Source organism: Cavia porcellus, unplaced genomic scaffold, assembly GCF_034190915.1.
Source record: "Cavia porcellus strain 051 isolate PalLab524CR breed Dunkin Hartley unplaced genomic scaffold, mCavPor4.1 scaffold_13, whole genome shotgun sequence".
Lineage (NCBI taxonomy): Eukaryota > Metazoa > Chordata > Mammalia > Rodentia > Caviidae > Cavia > Cavia porcellus.
The window spans coordinates 77,287,172-77,305,126 of record NW_026947496.1 but is presented as its reverse complement, the minus strand read 5'-3'; positions in this window follow the sequence as shown (position 1 = coordinate 77,305,126).

Below are 17,955 nucleotides of genomic sequence, written 5' to 3'. Positions count from 1 at the left end.
TGGGGTTGTCAGCATGGGGAGGTCAGAGAACATGCAGTGGCAATGTAGGATAGGTTTCTGAAAAACATCGCGGGGTGGTGCGCATTGTATGGGTGTGTGTTACATTACATTCACTAGTAGGAGTGAGAAAAACATCACGGGGTGGTGCGCATTGTATGTGTGTGTGTTACATTACATTCACTAGTAGGAGTGAGAAAAACATCACGGGGTTGTGCGCATTGTATGGGTGTGTGTTACATTACATTCACTAGTAGGAGTGAAAAATTCATCACGGGGTGGTGTGAATCGGAAGGTCTGGATTAGGATAGGCAGTGAGTGGCAATGTAGAATGGAGAAAAGCACCGCGGGGTCGTCAGCATGGGGAGGTCAGGGAACATGCAGTGGCAATGTAGGATAGGTTTCTGAAAAACATCGCGGGGTGGTGCGCATTGTATGGGTGTGTGTTACATTACATTCACTAGTAGGAGTGAGAAAAACATCGCGGGGTGGTGCGCATTGTATGGGTGTGTGTTACATTATATTCACTAGTAGGAGTGAGAAAAACATCACGGGGTGGTTTGCATTGTATGTGTGTGTGTGTTACATTACATTCACTAGTAGGATTGAGAAAAACATCGCGGGGTGGTGCGCATTGTACGGGTGTGTGTTACATTACATTCACTAGTAGAAGTGAGAAAAACATCACGGGTTGGTGCGCATTTCCTGGGTGTGTGTTACATTACATTCACTAGTAGGAGTGAGAAAAACATCACAGGGTGGTGTGAATCACAGGGTCTGAATTAGGATAGGCAGTGAGGGGCAATGAAGGATGGAGAAAAGCACCGCGGGGTTGTCAGCATGGGGAGGTCAGGGAGCATGAGTGGCAATGTAGGATAGGTTTCTGAAAAACATCGCGGGGTGGTGCACATTGTTTGGGTGTGTAACATTACATTCACTAGTAGGATTGAGAAAAACATCACGGGGTGATGCGCATTGTATGGGTGTGTGTTACATTATATTAACTAGTAGGATTGAGAAAAACATCACGGGGTGGTGTAAATCAGAGGGTCTGAATTAGGATAGGCAGTGAGTGGCAATGTAGGATGGAGAAAAGCACCGCGGGGTGGTCAGCATGGGGAGGTCAGGGAACATGCAGTGGCAATGTAGGATAGGTTTCTGAAAAACATCGTGGGGTGGTGCGCATTGTATGGGTGTGTGTTACATTACATGCACTATTAGGAGTGAGAAAAACATCACGGGTGGTGTGAACCGGAGTGTCTGAATAAAATAGGCATTGAGTGGCAATGTCGGATGGAGAAAAGCACCGCGGGTTGGTCAACATGGGGAGGTTAAGGAACATGCAGTGGCAATGTAGGATAGGTTTCTGAAAAACATCCCGGGGTGGTGCGCATTGTATGGGTGTGTGTTAAATTACATTCACTAGTAGGTATGAGAGAAACATCACGGGGTGGTGCGCATTGTATGGGTGTGTGTTACATTACATGCACTAGTAGGAGTGAAAAAAACATCACGGGGTGGTGCGCATTGTATGGGTGTGTGTTACATTACATTCACTAGTAGGAGTGAGAAAAACATCATGGGGTCATGTGAATCTCAGGGTCTGAATTAGGATAGGCATTGATTGGCAATTTAGGATGGAGAAAAGCACCTTGGGGTGGTCAGCATGGGGAGGGCAGGGAACATGCAGTGGCAATGTAGGTTAGGTTTCTGAAAAACATCGCGTGGTGGTGCGCAATGTATGGGTGTGTGTTACATTGCATTCACTAGTAGGAGTGAGCAAAACATCACGGGGTGGTGTGAATCGGAGGGTTGGAATTAGGATAGGCAGTGAGTGGCAATGTAGGATGGAGAAAAGCAACGCGTGGTGGTCAGCATGCGGAGGTCAGGGAACATGCAGTGGCAATGTTGGGTAGGTTTCTGAAAAACATCCCGGGGTGGTGAGAATTGTATGGGTGTGTGTTACATTACATTAACTAGTAGGAGTGAGAAAAACATCACGGTGTGGTGCGCATTGTATGGGTGTGTGTTACATTACATTCACTAGTAGTAGTGAAAAAAACATCACGGTGTGGTGTGAATCGGAGGATCTGAATTAGGATAGGCATTGATTGGCAATGTAGGATGGAGAAAAGCACCGCTGGATGGTCAGCATGGGGAGGTCAGGGAACATGCATTGGCAATGTAGGATAGGTTTCTGAAAAACATCGCGGGGTGGTGCGCATTGTACGGTTGTGTGTTACATTACATTCACTAGTAGGAGTGAGAAAAACATCACGGGTGGTGTGAACCGGAGGGTCTGAATTAGGATAGGCAGTGAGTGGCAATGTTGGATGGAGAAAACCACCGCGGGTTGGTCAGCATCCGGAAGTCAAGGAACATGCAGTGGCAATGTAGGATAGGTTTCTGAAAAACATCGCGAGGTGGTGCGCATTGTATGGGTGTGTGTTACATTACATTCACTAGTAGGAGTGAGCAAAACATCACGGGGTGGTGTGAATCAGAGTGTCTGAATTAGGATAGGCAGTGAGTGGCAATGTAGGATGGAGAAAAGCACCGCGTGGTGGTCAGCATGGGAAGGTCAGGGAACATGCAGTGGCAATGTAGGATAGGTTTCTGAAAAACATCGCTGGGTGGTGCGCATTGTATGGGTGTGTGTTACATTACATTCACTAGTAGGAGTGAGAAAAACATCGCGGGGTGGTGCGCATTGCATGGGTGTGTGTTACATTACATTCATTAATAGGAGTGAGAAAAACATCACATGGTGGTGTGAATCGGAGGCTCTGAATTAGGATAGGCAGTGAGTGGCAATGTAGGTTGGAGAAAAGCACCGCGGGGTGGTCAGCATGGGGAGGTCAGGGAACATGCAGTGACAATGTTGGATAGGTTTCTGAAAAACATCACGGGGTGGTGCACATTGTATGGGTGTGTAACATTACATTCACTAGTAGGAGTGAGTAAAACATTGCGGGGTGGTGCGCATTGTATGGGTGTGTGTTACATTACATTCACTAGTAGGAGGGAGAAAAACATCACGGGGTGGTTTGCATTGTATGTGTGTGTGTGTTACATTACATTCACTAGTAGGATTGAGAAAAACATCACGGGGTGGTGCGCATTGTATGGGTGTGTGTTACATTACATTCACTAGTAGGAGTGAGAAAAACATCAAGGCGTGGTGTGAATTGGAGGGTCTGAATTAGGATAGGCAGTGAGTGACAATGTAGGATGGAGAAAAGGACCGCGGGGTGGTCAGCATGGGGAGGTCAGGAAACATGCAGTGGCAATGTAGGATAAGTTTCTGAAAAACATCGCTGGTTGGTGCGCATTGTATGGGTGTGTGTTACATTACATTCACTAGTAGGAGTGAGAAAAACATCACGGGTGGTGTGAACCGGAGGGTCTGAATAAGATAGGCAGTGAGTGGCAATGTAGGATGGAGAAAAGCACCACGGGTTGGTCAGCATGGGGAGGTCAAGGAACATGCAGTGGCAATGTAGGATAGGTTTCTGAAAAACATCGCGGGGTGGTGCGCATTGTATGGGTGTGTGTTACATTACATTCTCTAGTAGGTATGAGAAAAACATCACGTGGTGGTGCGCAATGTATGGGTGTGTGTTACATTACATTCACTAGTAGGAGTGAGAAAAACATCACAGGGTTGTGTGAATCAGAGGGTCTGAATTAGGATAGGCAGTGAGTGGCAATATAGGATGGAGAAAAGCACCGCGGGGTTGTCAGCATGGGGAGGTCAGGGAACATGCAGTGGCAATGTAGGATAGGTTTCTGAAAAACATCGCGGGGTGGTGCGCATTGTATGTGTGTGTGTTACATTACATTAACTAGTAAGAGTGAGAAAAACATCACAGGGTGGTGCGCATTGTATGTGTGTGTGTTGCATTACATTCACTAGTAGGAGTGAGAAAAACATCACGGGGTTGTGCGCATTGTATGGGTGTGTGTTACATTACATTCACTAGTAGGAGTGAAAAAAACATCACGAGGTGGTGTGAATCGGAGGGTCTGAATTAGGATAGGCAGTGAGTGGCAATGTAGAATGGAGAAAAGCACCGCGGGGTGGTCAGCATGCGGAGGTCAGGGAACATGTAGTGGCAATGTAGGATAGGTTTCGGAAAAACATCCCGGGGTGGTGCGCATTGTATGGGTGTGTGTTACATTACATTCACTAGAAGGAGTGAGAAAAACATCGCGGGGTGGTGCGCATTGTATGGGTGTGTGTTACATTACATTCACTAGTAGGAGTGAGAAAAACATCACGGGGTGGTGTGAATCGGAGGGTGTGAATTAGGATATGTAGTGAGTGGCATTGTATGATGGAGAAAAGCCCCACGGAGTGGTCAGCATGGGGAGGTCTGGGAACATGCAGTGGCAATGTAGGATAGGTTTCTGAAAAATATCGCGGGGTGGTGCGCATTGTATGGGTGTGTGTTACATTACATTCACTAGTAGGAGTTAGAAAAACATCACGGGGTGGTGTGAATCGGAGGGTCTCAATTAGGATAGGAAGTGAGTGGCAATGTAGGATGGAAAAAAGCCCCGTGGGGTGCTCAGCATGGGGTGGTCAGGGAACATGCAGTGGTAATGTATGATAGGTTTCTGAAAAACATCGCGGGGTGGTGCGCATTGTATGGGTGTGTGTTACATTACATTCACTAGTAGGAGTGAGAAAAACATCACGGGGTGGTGTGAATCGGAGGGTCTGATTTAGGATACGCAGTGAGTGGCAATGTATGATGGAGAAAAGCACCGCGGGGTGGTCAGCATGGGGAGGTCAGGGAACATGCAGTGGCAATGTAGGATAGTTTTCTGAAAAACATCGCGGGGTGGTGCGCATTGTATGGGTGTGTAACATTACTTTCACTACTAGGAGTGAGAAAAACATCGCGGGGTGGTGCGCATTGTATGGGTGTGTGTTACATTACATTCACTAGTAGGAGTGAGAAAAACATCTCTTGGTGGTGCGCATTGTATGGGTGTGTGTTACATTACATTCACTTGTAGGAGTGAGAAAAACATCACGGGGTGGTGTGAATCAGAGGGTCTGAATTAGGATAGGCAGTGAGTGGCAATGTAGGATGGAGAAAAGCACCGCGAGGTAATCAGCATTGGGAGGTCAGGGAACATGCAGTGGCAATGTAGGATAGGTTTCTGAATAACATCGCGGGGTGGTGCGCATTGTATGTGTGTGTGTTACATTACATTCACTCGTAGGAGTGAGAAAAACATCACGGGGTGGTGTGAATCGGAGGGTCTGAATTAGGATAGGCAGTGAGTGGCAATATAGGATGGAGAAAAGCACCGCGGGGTTGTCAGCATGGGGAGGTCAGGGAACATTCAGTGGCAATGTAGGATAGGTTTCTGAAAAACATCGCGGGGTGGTGCGCATTGTATGGGTGTGTGTTACATTACATTCACTAGTAGGAGTGAGAAAAACATCACGGGGTGGTGCGCATTGTATGGGTGTGTGTTACATTACATTCACTAGTAGGAGGTAGAAAAACATCACGGGGTGGTGTGAATCGGAGGGTCTGAATTAGGATAGGCAGTGATTGGCAATTTAGGATGGAGAAAAGCACTGCGTGGTGGTCAGCATGGGGAGGGCAGGGAACATGCAGTGGCAATGTCGGATAGGTTTCTGAAAAACATCGCGTGGTGGTGCGCAATGTATGGGTGTGTGTTACATTGCATTCACTAGTGGGAGTGAGCAAACCATCACGGGGTGGTGTGAATCGGAGGGTCGGAATTAGGATAGGCAGTGAGTGGCAATGTAGGATGGAGAAAAGCAACGCGTGGTGGTCACCATGCGGAGGTCAGGGAACATGCAGTGGCAATGTCGGATAGGTTTCTGAAAAACATCCCGGGGTGGTGAGAATTGTATGGGTGTCTGTTACATTACATTCACTAGTAGGAGTGAGAAAAACATCACGGGGTGGTGTGAATCGGAGGGTCTGAATTAGGATAGGCAGTGAGTGACAATGTAGGATGGAGAAAAGCACCGTGGGGTGGTCAGCATGGGGAGGTCAGGGAACATGCAGTGGCAATGTAGGATAGTTTTCTGAAAAACATCGCGGGGTGGTGCGCATTGTATGGGTGTGTGTTACATTACATTCACTAGTAGGAGTGAGAAAAACATGGCGGTGTGGTGCGCATTGTATGGGTGTGTGTTACATTACATTCACTAGTAGGAGTGAGAAAAACATCACAGGGTTGTGTGAATCAGAGGGTCTGAATTAGGATAGGCAGTGAGTGGCAATATAGGATGGAGAAAAGCACCGCGGGGTTGTCAGCATGGGGAGGTCAGGGAACATGCAGTGGCAATGTAGGATAAGTTTCTGAAAAACATCGCGGGGTGGTGCGCATTGTATGGGTGTGTGTTACATTACATTCACTAGTAGGAGTGAGAAAAACATCACGGGGTGGTTTGCATTGTATGTGTGTGTGTTACATTACATTCACTAATAGGATTGAGAAAAACATCGCAGGGTGGTGCGCATTGTACGGGTGTGTGTTACATTACATTCACTAGTAGGAGTGAGAAAAACATCACGGGTGGTGTGAACCGGTGTGTCTGAATTAGGATAGGCAGTGAGTGGCAATGTTGGATGGAGAAAACCACCGCGGTTGGTCAGCATGCGGAAGTCAAGGAACATGCAGTGGCAATGTAGGATAGGTTTCTGAAAAACATCGCGGGGTGGTGCGCATTGTATGGGTGTGTGTTACATTACATTCACTAGTAGGAGTCAAAAAAACATCACGGGGTGGTGCGCATTGTATGGGTGTGTGTTACATTACATTCACTAGTAGGAGGTAGAAAAACATCACGGGGTGGTGTGAATCGGAGGGTCTGAATTAGGATAGGCAGTGAGTGACAATGTAGGATGGAGAGAAGCACCGCGGGGTGGTCAGCATGGGGAAGTCAGGGAACATGCAGTGGCAATGTAGGATAGGTTTCTGAAAAACATCGCGGGGTGGTGCGCATTGTATGGGTGTGTGTTACATTACATTAACTAGTAGGAGTGAGAAAAACATCACGGTGTGGTGCGCATTGTATGGGTGTGTGTTACATTACATTCACTAGTAGTAGTGAAAAAAACATCACGGTGTGGTGTGAATCGGAGGATCTGAATTAGGATAGGCATTGATTGGCAATGTAGGATGGAGAAAAGCACCGCGGGGTGGTCAGCATGGGGAGGTCAGGGAACATGCATTGGCAATGTAGGATAGGTTTCTGAAAAACATCGCGGGGTGGTGCGCATTGTACGGTTGTGTGTTACATTACATTCACTAGTAGGAGTGAGAAAAACATCACGGGTGGTGTGAACCGGAGGGTCTGAATTAGGATAGGCAGTGAGTGGCAATGTTGGATGGAGAAAACCACCGCGGGTTGGTCAGCATCCGGAAGTCAAGGAACATGCAGTGGCAATGTAGGATAGGTTTCTGAAAAACATCGCGAGGTGGTGCGCATTGTATGGGTGTGTGTTACATTACATTCACTAGTAGGAGTGAGCAAAACATCACGGAGTGGTGTGAATCAGAGTGTCTGAATTAGCATAGGCAGTGAGTGGCAATGTAGGATGGAGAAAAGCACCGCGTGGTGGTCAGCATGGGAAGGTCAGGGAACATGCAGTGGCAATGTAGGATAGGTTTCTGAAAAACATCGCTGGGTGGTGCGCATTGTATGGGTGTGTGTTACATTACATTCACTAGTAGGAGTGAGAAAAACATCGCGGGGTGGTGCGCATTGCATGGGTGTGTGTTACATTACATTCATTAATAGGAGTGAGAAAAACATCACATGGTGGTGTGAATCGGAGGCTCTGAATTAGGATAGGCAGTGAGTGGCAATGTAGGTTGGAGAAAAGCACCGCGGGGTGGTCAGCATGGGGAGGTCAGGGAACATGCAGTGACAATGTTGGATAGGTTTCTGAAAAACATCACGGGGTGGTGCACATTGTATGGGTGTGTAACATTACATTCACTAGTAGGAGTGAGTAAAACATTGCGGGGTGGTGCGCATTGTATGGGTGTGTGTTACATTACATTCACTAGTAGGAGGGAGAAAAACATCACGGGGTGGTTTGCATTGTATGTGTGTGTGTGTTACATTACATTCACTAGTAGGATTGAGAAAAACATCACGGGGTGGTGCGCATTGTATGGGTGTGTGTTACATTACATTCACTAGTAGGAGTGAGAAAAACATCAAGGCGTGGTGTGAATTGGAGGGTCTGAATTAGGATAGGCAGTGAGTGACAATGTAGGATGGAGAAAAGGACCGCGGGGTGGTCAGCATGGGGAGGTCAGGGAACATGCAGTGGCAATGTAGGATAAGTTTCTGAAAAACATCGCTGGTTGGTGCGCATTGTATGGGTGTGTGTTACATTACATTCACTAGTAGGAGTGAGAAAAACATCACGGGTGGTGTGAACCGGAGGGTCTGAATAAGATAGGCAGTGAGTGGCAATGTAGGATGGAGAAAAGCACCACGGGTTGGTCAGCATGGGGAGGTCAAGGAACATGCAGTGGCAATGTAGGATAGGTTTCTGAAAAACATCGCGGGGTGGTGCGCATTGTATGGGTGTGTGTTACATTACATTCACTAGTAGGTATGAGAAAAACATCACGTGGTGGTGCGCAATGTATGGGTGTGTGTTACATTACATTCACTAGTAGGAGTGAGAAAAACATCACAGGGTTGTGTGAATCAGAGGGTCTGAATTAGGATAGGCAGTGAGTGGCAATATAGGATGGAGAAAAGCACCGCGGGGTTGTCAGCATGGGGAGGTCAGGGAACATGCAGTGGCAATGTAGGATAGGTTTCTGAAAAACATCGCGGGGTGGTGCGCATTGTATGTGTGTGTGTTACATTACATTAACTAGTAAGAGTGAGAAAAACATCACAGGGTGGTGCGCATTGTATGTGTGTGTGTTGCATTACATTCACTAGTAGGAGTGAGAAAAACATCACGGGGTTGTGCGCATTGTATGGGTGTGTGTTACATTACATTCACTAGTAGGAGTGAAAAAACATCACGAGGTGGTGTGAATCGGAGGGTCTGAATTAGGATAGGCAGTGAGTGGCAATGTAGAATGGAGAAAAGCACCGCGGGGTGGTCAGCATGCGGAGGTCAGGGAACATGTAGTGGCAATGTAGGATAGGTTTCGGAAAAACATCCCGGGGTGGTGCGCATTGTATGGGTGTGTGTTACATTACATTCACTAGAAGGAGTGAGAAAAACATCGCGGGGTGGTGCGCATTGTATGGGTGTGTGTTACATTACATTCACTAGTAGGAGTGAGAAAAACATCACGGGGTGGTGTGAATCGGAGGGTGTGAATTAGGATATGTAGTGAGTGGCATTGTAGGATGGAGAAAAGCCCCACGGAGTGGTCAGCATGGGGAGGTCAGGGAACATGCAGTGGCAATGTAGGATAGGTTTCTGAAAAATATCGCGGGGTGGTGCGCATTGTATGGGTGTGTGTTACATTACATTCACTAGTAGGAGTTAGAAAAACATCACGGGGTGGTGTGAATCGGAGGGTCTCAATTAGGATAGGCAGTGAGTGGCAATGTAGGATGGAGAAAAGCCCCGTGGGGTGCTCAGCATGGGGTGGTCAGGGAACATGCAGTGGTAATGTATGATAGGTTTCTGAAAAACATCGCGGGGTGGTGCGCATTGTATGGGTGTGTGTTACATTACATTCACTAGTAGGAGTGAGAAAAACATCACGGGGTGGTGTGAATCGGAGGGTCTGATTTAGGATACGCAGTGAGTGGCAATGTATGATGGAGAAAAGCACCGCGGGGTGGTCAGCATGGGGAGGTCAGGGAACATGCAGTGGCAATGTAGGATAGTTTTCTGAAAAACATCGCGGGGTCGTGCGCATTGTATGGGTGTGTAACATTACTTTCACTACTAGGAGTGAGAAAAACATCGCGGGGTGGTGCGCATTGTATGGGTGTGTGTTACATTACATTCACTAGTAGGAGTGAGAAAAACATCTCTTGGTGGTGCGCATTGTATGGGTGTGTGTTACATTACATTCACTTGTAGGAGTGAGAAAAACATCACGGGGTGGTGTGAATCGGAGGGTCTGAATTAGGATAGGCAGTGAGTGGCAATGTAGGATGGAGAAAAGCATCGCGAGGTAATCAGCATTGGGAGGTCAGGGAACATGCAGTGGCAATGTAGGATAGGTTTCTGAATAACATCGCGGGGTGGTGCGCATTGTATGTGTGTGTGTTACATTACATTCACTCGTAGGAGTGAGAAAAACATCACGGGGTGGTGTGAATCGGAGGGTCTGAATTAGGATAGGCAGTGAGTGGAAATATAGGATGGAGAAAAGCACCGCGGGGTTGTCAGCATGGGGAGGTCAGGGAACATGCAGTGGCAATGTAGGATAGGTTTCTGAAAAACATCGCGGGGTGGTGCGCATTGTATGGGTGTGTGTTACATTACATTCACTAGTAGGAGTGAGAAAAACATCACGGGTGGTGTGAACCGGAGGGTCTGAATAAGATAGGCAGTGAGTGGCAATGTAGGATGGAGAAAAGCACCACGGGTTGGTCAGCATGGGGAGGTCAAGGAACATGCAGTGGCAATGTAGGATAGGTTTCTGAAAAACATCGCGGGGTGGTGCGCATTGTATGGGTGTGTGTTACATTACATTCACTAGTAGGAGTGAAAAAAACATCACGGGGTGGTGCGCATTGTATGGGTGTGTGTTACATTACATTCACTAGTAGGAGGTAGAAAAACATCACGGGGTGGTGTGAATCGGAGGGTCTGAATTAGGATAGGCAGTGATTGGCAATTTAGGATGGAGAAAAGCACCGCGTGGTGGTCAGCATGGGGAGGGCAGGGAACATGCAGTGGCAATGTCGGATAGGTTTCTGAAAAACATCGCGTGGTGGTGCGCAATGTATGGGTGTGTGTTACATTGCATTCACTAGTGGGAGTGAGCAAACCATCACGGGGTGGTGTGAATCGGAGGGTCGGAATTAGGATAGGCAGTGAGTGGCAATGTAGGATGGAGAAAAGCAACGCGTGGTGGTCACCATGCGGAGGTCAGGGAACATGCAGTGGCAATGTCGGATAGGTTTCTGAAAAACATCCCGGGGTGGTGAGAATTGTATGGGTGTCTGTTACATTACATTCACTAGTAGGAGTGAGAAAAACATCACGGGGTGGTGTGAATCGGAGGGTCTGAATTAGGATAGGCAGTGAGTGACAATGTAGGATGGAGAAAAGCACCGTGGGGTGGTCAGCATGGGGAGGTCAGGGAACATGCAGTGGCAATGTAGGATAGTTTTCTGAAAAACATCGCGGGGTGGTGCGCATTGTATGGGTGTGTGTTACATTACATTCATTAGTAGGAGTGAGAAAAACATGGCGGTGTGGTGCGCATTGTATGGGTGTGTGTTACATTACATTCACTAGTAGGAGTGAGAAAAACATCACAGGGTTGTGTGAATCAGAGGGTCTGAATTAGGATAGGCAGTGAGTGGCAATATAGGATGGAGAAAAGCACCGCGGGGTTGTCAGCATGGGGAGGTCAGGGAACATGCAGTGGCAATGTAGGATAAGTTTCTGAAAAACATCGCGGGGTGGTGCGCATTGTATGGGTGTGTGTTACATTACATTCACTAGAAGGAGTGAGAAAAACATCGCGGGGTGGTGCACATTGTATGGGTGTGTGTTACATTACATTCACTAGTAGGAGTGAGAAAAACATCACGGGGTGGTTTGCATTGTATGTGTGTGTGTTACATTACATTCACTAATAGGATTGAGAAAAACATCGCAGGGTGGTGCGCATTGTACGGGTGTGTGTTACATTACATTCACTAGTAGGAGTGAGAAAAACATCATGGGTGGTGTGAACCGGTGTGTCTGAATTAGGATAGGCAGTGAGTGGCAATGTTGGATGGAGAAAACCACCGCTGTTGGTCAGCATGCGGAAGTCAAGGAACATGCAGTGGCAATGTAGGATAGGTTTCTGAAAAACATCGCGGGGTGGTGCGCATTGTATGGGTGTGTGTTACATTACATTCACTAGTAGGAGTCAAAAAAACATCACGGGGTGGTGCGCATTGTATGCGTGTGTGTTACATTACATTCACTAGTAGGAGGTAGAAAAACATTACGGGGTGGTGTGAATCGGAGGGTCTGAATTAGGATAGGCAGTGAGTGACAATATAGGATGGAGAGAAGCACCGCGGGGTGGTCAGCATGGGGAGGTCAGGGAACATGCAGTGGCAATGTGGATAGGTTTCTGAAAAACATCGCGGGGTGGTGCGCATTGTATGGGTGTGTGTTACATTACATTCAATAGTAGGAGTGAGAAAAACATGGCGGTTTGGTGCGCATTGTATGGGTGTGTGTTACATTACATTCACTAGTAGGAGTGAGAAAAACTTCACGGTGTGGTTTGCATTGTATGTGTGTGTGTTTTACATTACATTCACTAGTAGGAGTGAGAAAAACATCACGGTGTGGTTTGCATTGTATGTGTGTGTGTTTTACATTACATTCACTAGTAGGGTTGAGAAAAACATCACGGCGTGGTGCGCATAGTATGGGTGTGTGTTACATTACATTCACTAGTAGGAGTGAGAAAAACATCACGGGGTGGTTTGCATTGTATGGGTGTGTGTTACATTACATTCACTAGTAGGAGTGAGAAAAACATCACGGGGTGGTGTGAATCGGAGGGTCTGAATTAGGATAGGCATTGAGTGGCAATGTAGGATGGAGAAAAGCACCGCGTGCTGGTCAGCATGGGGAGGTCAGCGAACATGCAGTGGCAATGTAGGATAGGTTTCTGAAAAACATCGCGGGGTGGTGCGCATTGTATGGGTGTGTGTTAAATTACATTCACTAGTAGGAGTGAGAAAAACATCGAGGAGTGGTGCGCATTGTATGGGTGTGTGTTACATTACATTCACTAGTAGGAGTGAGAAAAACATCGCGGCGTGGTGCGCATTGTATGGGTGTGTGTTACATTACATTAACTAGTAGGAGTGAGAAAAACATCACAGGGTGGTGCGCATTGTATGTGTGTGTGTTGCATTACATTCACTAGTAGGAGTGAGAAAAACATCACGGGGTTGTGCGCCTTGTATGGGTGTGTGTTACATTACATTCACTAGTAGGAGTGAAAAAAACATCACGAGGTGGTGTGAATCAGAGGGTCTGAATTAGGATAGGCAGTGAGTGTCAATGTAGAATGGAGAAAAGCACCGCGGGGTGGTCAGCATGCGGAGGTCAGGGAACATGTAGTGGCAATGTAGGATAGGTTTCTGAAAAACATCCCGGGGAGGTGCGCATTGTATGGGTGTGTGTTACATTACATTCACTAGAAGGAGTGAGAAAAACATCGCGGGGTGGTGCGCATTGTATGGGTGTGTGTTACATTACATTCACTATTAGGAGTGAGAAAAACATCACGGGGTGGTTTGCATTGTATGTGTGTGTGTTACATTACATTCACTAATAGGATTGAGAAAAACATCGCAGGGTGGTGCGCATTGTACGGGTGTGTGTTACATTACATTCACTAGTAGGAGTGAGAAAAACATCACGGGTGGTGTGAACCGGTGTGTCTGAATTAGGATAGGCAGTGAGTGGCAATGTTGGATGGAGAAAACCACCGCGGTTGGTCAGCATGCGGAAGTCAAGGAACATGCAGTGGCAATGTAGGATAGGTTTCTGAAAAACATCGCGGGGTGGTGCGCATTGTATGGGTGTGTGTTACATTACATTCACTAGTAGGAGTCAAAAAAACATCACGGGGTGGTGCGCATTGTATGGGTGTGTGTTACATTACATTCACTAGTAGGAGGTAGAAAAACATCACGGGGTGGTGTGAATCGGAGGGTCTGAATTAGGATAGGCAGTGATTGGCAATTAAGGATGGAGAAAAGCACCGCGTGGTGGTCAGCTTGGGGAGGGCAGGGAACATGCAGTGGCAATGTAGGATAGGTTTCTGAAAAACATTGCGTGGTGGTGCGCATTGTATGGGTGTGTGTTACATTACATTAACTAGTAGGAGTGAGAAAAACATCACGGGGTGGTGCGCATTGTATGGGTGTGTGTTACATTACATTCACTAGTAGGAGTGAGAAAAACATCACGGGGTGGTGTGAATCGGAGGATCTGAATCAGGATAGGCAGTTAGTGACAATGTAGGATGGAGAAAAGCACCGCGGGCTGGTCAGCATGGGGAGGTCAGGGAACATGCAGTGGCAATGTAGGATAGGTTTCTGAAAAACATCGCGGGGTGGTGCGCATTGTATAGGTGTGTGTTACATTACATTCAATAGTAGGAGTGAGAAAAACATGGCGGTTTGGTGCGCATTGTATGGGTGTGTGTTACATTACATTCACTAGTAGGAGTGAGAAAAACATCACGGTGTGGTTTGCATTGTATGTGTGTGTGTTTTACATTACATTCACTAGTAGGAGTGAGAAAAACATCACGGTGTGGTTTGCATTGTATGTGTGTGTGTTTTACATTACATTCACTAGTAGGGTTGAGAAAAACATCACGGGGTGGTTTGCATTGTATGGGTGTGTGTTACATTACATTCACTAGTAGGAGTGAGAAAAACATCACGGGGTGGTGTCAATCGGAGGGTCTGAATTAGGATAGGCAGTGAGTGGCAATGTAGGATGGAGAAAAGCACCGCGTGGTGGTCAGCATGGGGAGGTCAGGGAACATGCAGTGGCAATGTAGGATAGGTTTCTGAAAAACATCGCGGGGTGGTGCGCGTTGTATGGGTGTGTGTTAAATTACATTCACTAGTAGGAGTGAGAAAAACATCGAGGGGTCGTGTGCATTGTATGGGTGTGTGTTACATTACATTCATTAGTAGGAGTGAGAAAAACATCGCGGCATGGTGCGCATTGTATGGGTGTGTGTTACATTACATTAACTAGTAGGAGTGAGAAAAACATCACAGGGTGGTGCGCATTGTATGTGTGTGTGTTGCATTACATTCACTAGTAGGAGTGAGAAAAACATCACGGGGTTGTGCGCATTGTATGGGTGTGTGTTACATTACATTCACTAGTAGGAGTGAAAAAACATCACGAGGTGGTGTGAATCGGAGGGTCTGAATTAGGATAGGCAGTGAGTGTCAATGTAGAATGGAGAAAAGCACCGCGGGGTGGTCAGCATGCGGAGGTCAGGGAACATGTAGTGGCAATGTAGGATAGGTTTCTGAAAAACATCCCGGGGTGGTGCGCATTGTATGGGTGTGTGTTACATTACATTCATTAGAAGGAGTGAGAAAAACATCGCGGGGTGGTGCGCATTGTATGGGTGTGTGTTACATTACATTCACTAGTAGGAGTGAGAAAAACATCACGGGGTGGTTTGCATTGTATGTGTGTGTGTTACATTACATTCACTAATAGGATTGAGAAAAACATCGCAGGGTGGTGCGCATTGTACGGGTGTGTGTTACATTACATTCACTAGTAGGAGTGAGAAAAACATCACGGGGTGGTGTGAATCGGAGGGTCTGAATTAGGATAGGCAGTGAGTGGCAATGTAGGATGGAGAAAAGCACCGCGGGGTGGTCAGCATGGGAAGTTCAGGGAACATGCAGTGGCAATGTAGGATAGGTTTCTGAAAAACATAGTGGGGTGGTGTGCATTGTATGCATGTGTGTTACGTTACATTCACTAGTAGGATTGAGAAATACATCACGGGGTGGTGGACATTGTATGGGTGTGTGTTACATTACATTCACTAGTAGGAGTGAGAAAAACATCACGGGGTGGTGTGAATCGGAGGGTCTGAATTAGGATAGGCAGTGAGTGGCAATGTAGGATGGAGAAAAGCACCGCAGGGTGGTCAGCATGGGGAGGGCAGGTAACATGCAGTGGCAATGTAGGATATGTTTCTGAAAAACATAGCGGTGTGGTGCGCATTTTATGGGTGTGTGTTACATTACATTCACTAGTAGGAGTGAGAAAAACATCGCGGGGGGTGCGCATTTTATGGGTGTGTTTTACATTACATTCACTAGTAGGAGTGAGAAAAACATCACGGGGATGTGTGAATCGGAAGGTCTGAATTAGGATACGCAGTGAGTGGCAATGTAGGATGGAGAAAAGCACCGCGGGTCGGTCAGCATGGGCATTTCAGGGAACATGCAGTGGCAATGTAGGATAGGTTTCTGAAAAATCATCACCGGGTCGTGCGCATTGTATGGGTGTGTGTTACCTTACTTTCACTAGTAGGAGTGAGAAAAACATCACGGGGTGGTGCGCATTGTATGGGTGTGTGTTACATTACATTCATTAGTAGGAGTCAGAAAAACGTCAGGTGTGGTGCGCATTTTATGGGTGTGTGTTACATTACATTCACTAGTAGGAGTGAGAAATACATCACGGGGTGGTGCGCATTGTATGGGTGTGTGTTACATTACATTCACTAGTAGGAGTGAGAAAAACATCACGGGGTGGTGTGAATCGGAGTTTCTGAATTAGGATAGGTAGTGAGTGGCATTGTAGGATGGAGAAAAGCCCCTTGGAGTGGTCAGCATGGGGAGGTCAGGGAACATGCAGTGGCAATGTAGGATAGGTTTCTGAAAAATATCGCGGGGTGGTGCGCATTGTATGGGTGTGTGTTACATTACATTCACTAGTAGGAGTTAGAAAAACATCACGGGGTGGTGTGAATCGGAGGGTCTCAATTAGGATAGGCAGTGAGTGGCAATGTAGGATGGAGAAAAGCACCATGGGGTGGTCAGCATGGGGTGGTCAGGGAACATGCATTGGTAATGTATGATAGGTTTCTGAAAAACATCGCGGGGTGGTGCGCATTGTATGGGTGTGTGTTACATTACATTGACTAGTAGGAGTGAGAAAAACATCACGGGGTGGTGTGAATCGGAGGGTCTGATTTAGGATACGCAGTGAGTGGCAATGTATGATGGAGAAAAGCACCGCGGGGTGGTCAGCATGGGGAGGTCAGGGAACATGCCGTGGCAATGTAGGATAGGTTTCTGAAAAACATCGCGGGGTGGTGCGCATTGTACGGGTGTGTAACATTACTTTCACTAGTAGGAGTGAGAAAAACATCGCGGGGTGGTGCGCATTGTATGGGTGTGTGTTACATTACATTCACTAGTAGGAGTGAGAAAAACATCTCTGGGTGGTGCGCAATGGATGGGTGTGTGTTACATTACATTCACTAGTAGGAGTGAGAAAAACATCACGGGGTGGTGTGAATCGGAGGGTCTGAATTAGGATAGGCAGTGAGTGGCAATGTAGGATGGAGAAAAGCACCGCGGGGTGATCAGCATTGGGAGGTCAGGGAACATGCAGTGGCAATGTAGGATAGGTTTCTGAATAACATCGCGGGGTGGTGCGCATTGTATGTGTGTGTGTTACATTACATTCACTCGTAGGAGTGAGAAAAACATCACGGGGTGGTGTGAATCCGAGGGTCTGAATTAGGATAGGCAGTGAGTGGCAATGTAGGATGGAGAAAAGCACCGAGAGGTGCTCAGCATGGGGAGGTCAGGGAACATGCAGTGGCAATGTCGAATAGGTTTCTGAAAAACATCGCGGGGTGGTGCGCATTGTATGGGTGTGTGTTACATTACATTCAATACTAGGAGTGAGAAAAACATCACGGGGATGTGTGAATCGTAGGGTCTGAATTAGGATACGCAGTGAGTGGCAATGTAGGATGGAGAAAAGCACCGCGGGGCGGTCAGCATGGGGAGGTCAGGGAACATGCAGTGGCAATGTAGGATAGGTTTCTGAAAAATATCACCGGGTGGTGCGCATTGTATGGGTGTGTGTTACCTTACTTTCACTAGTAGGAGTGAGAAAAACATCTCGGGTGTGGTGCGCATTGTATGGGTGTGTGTTACATTACATTGACTAGTAGGAGTGAGAAAAACGTCAG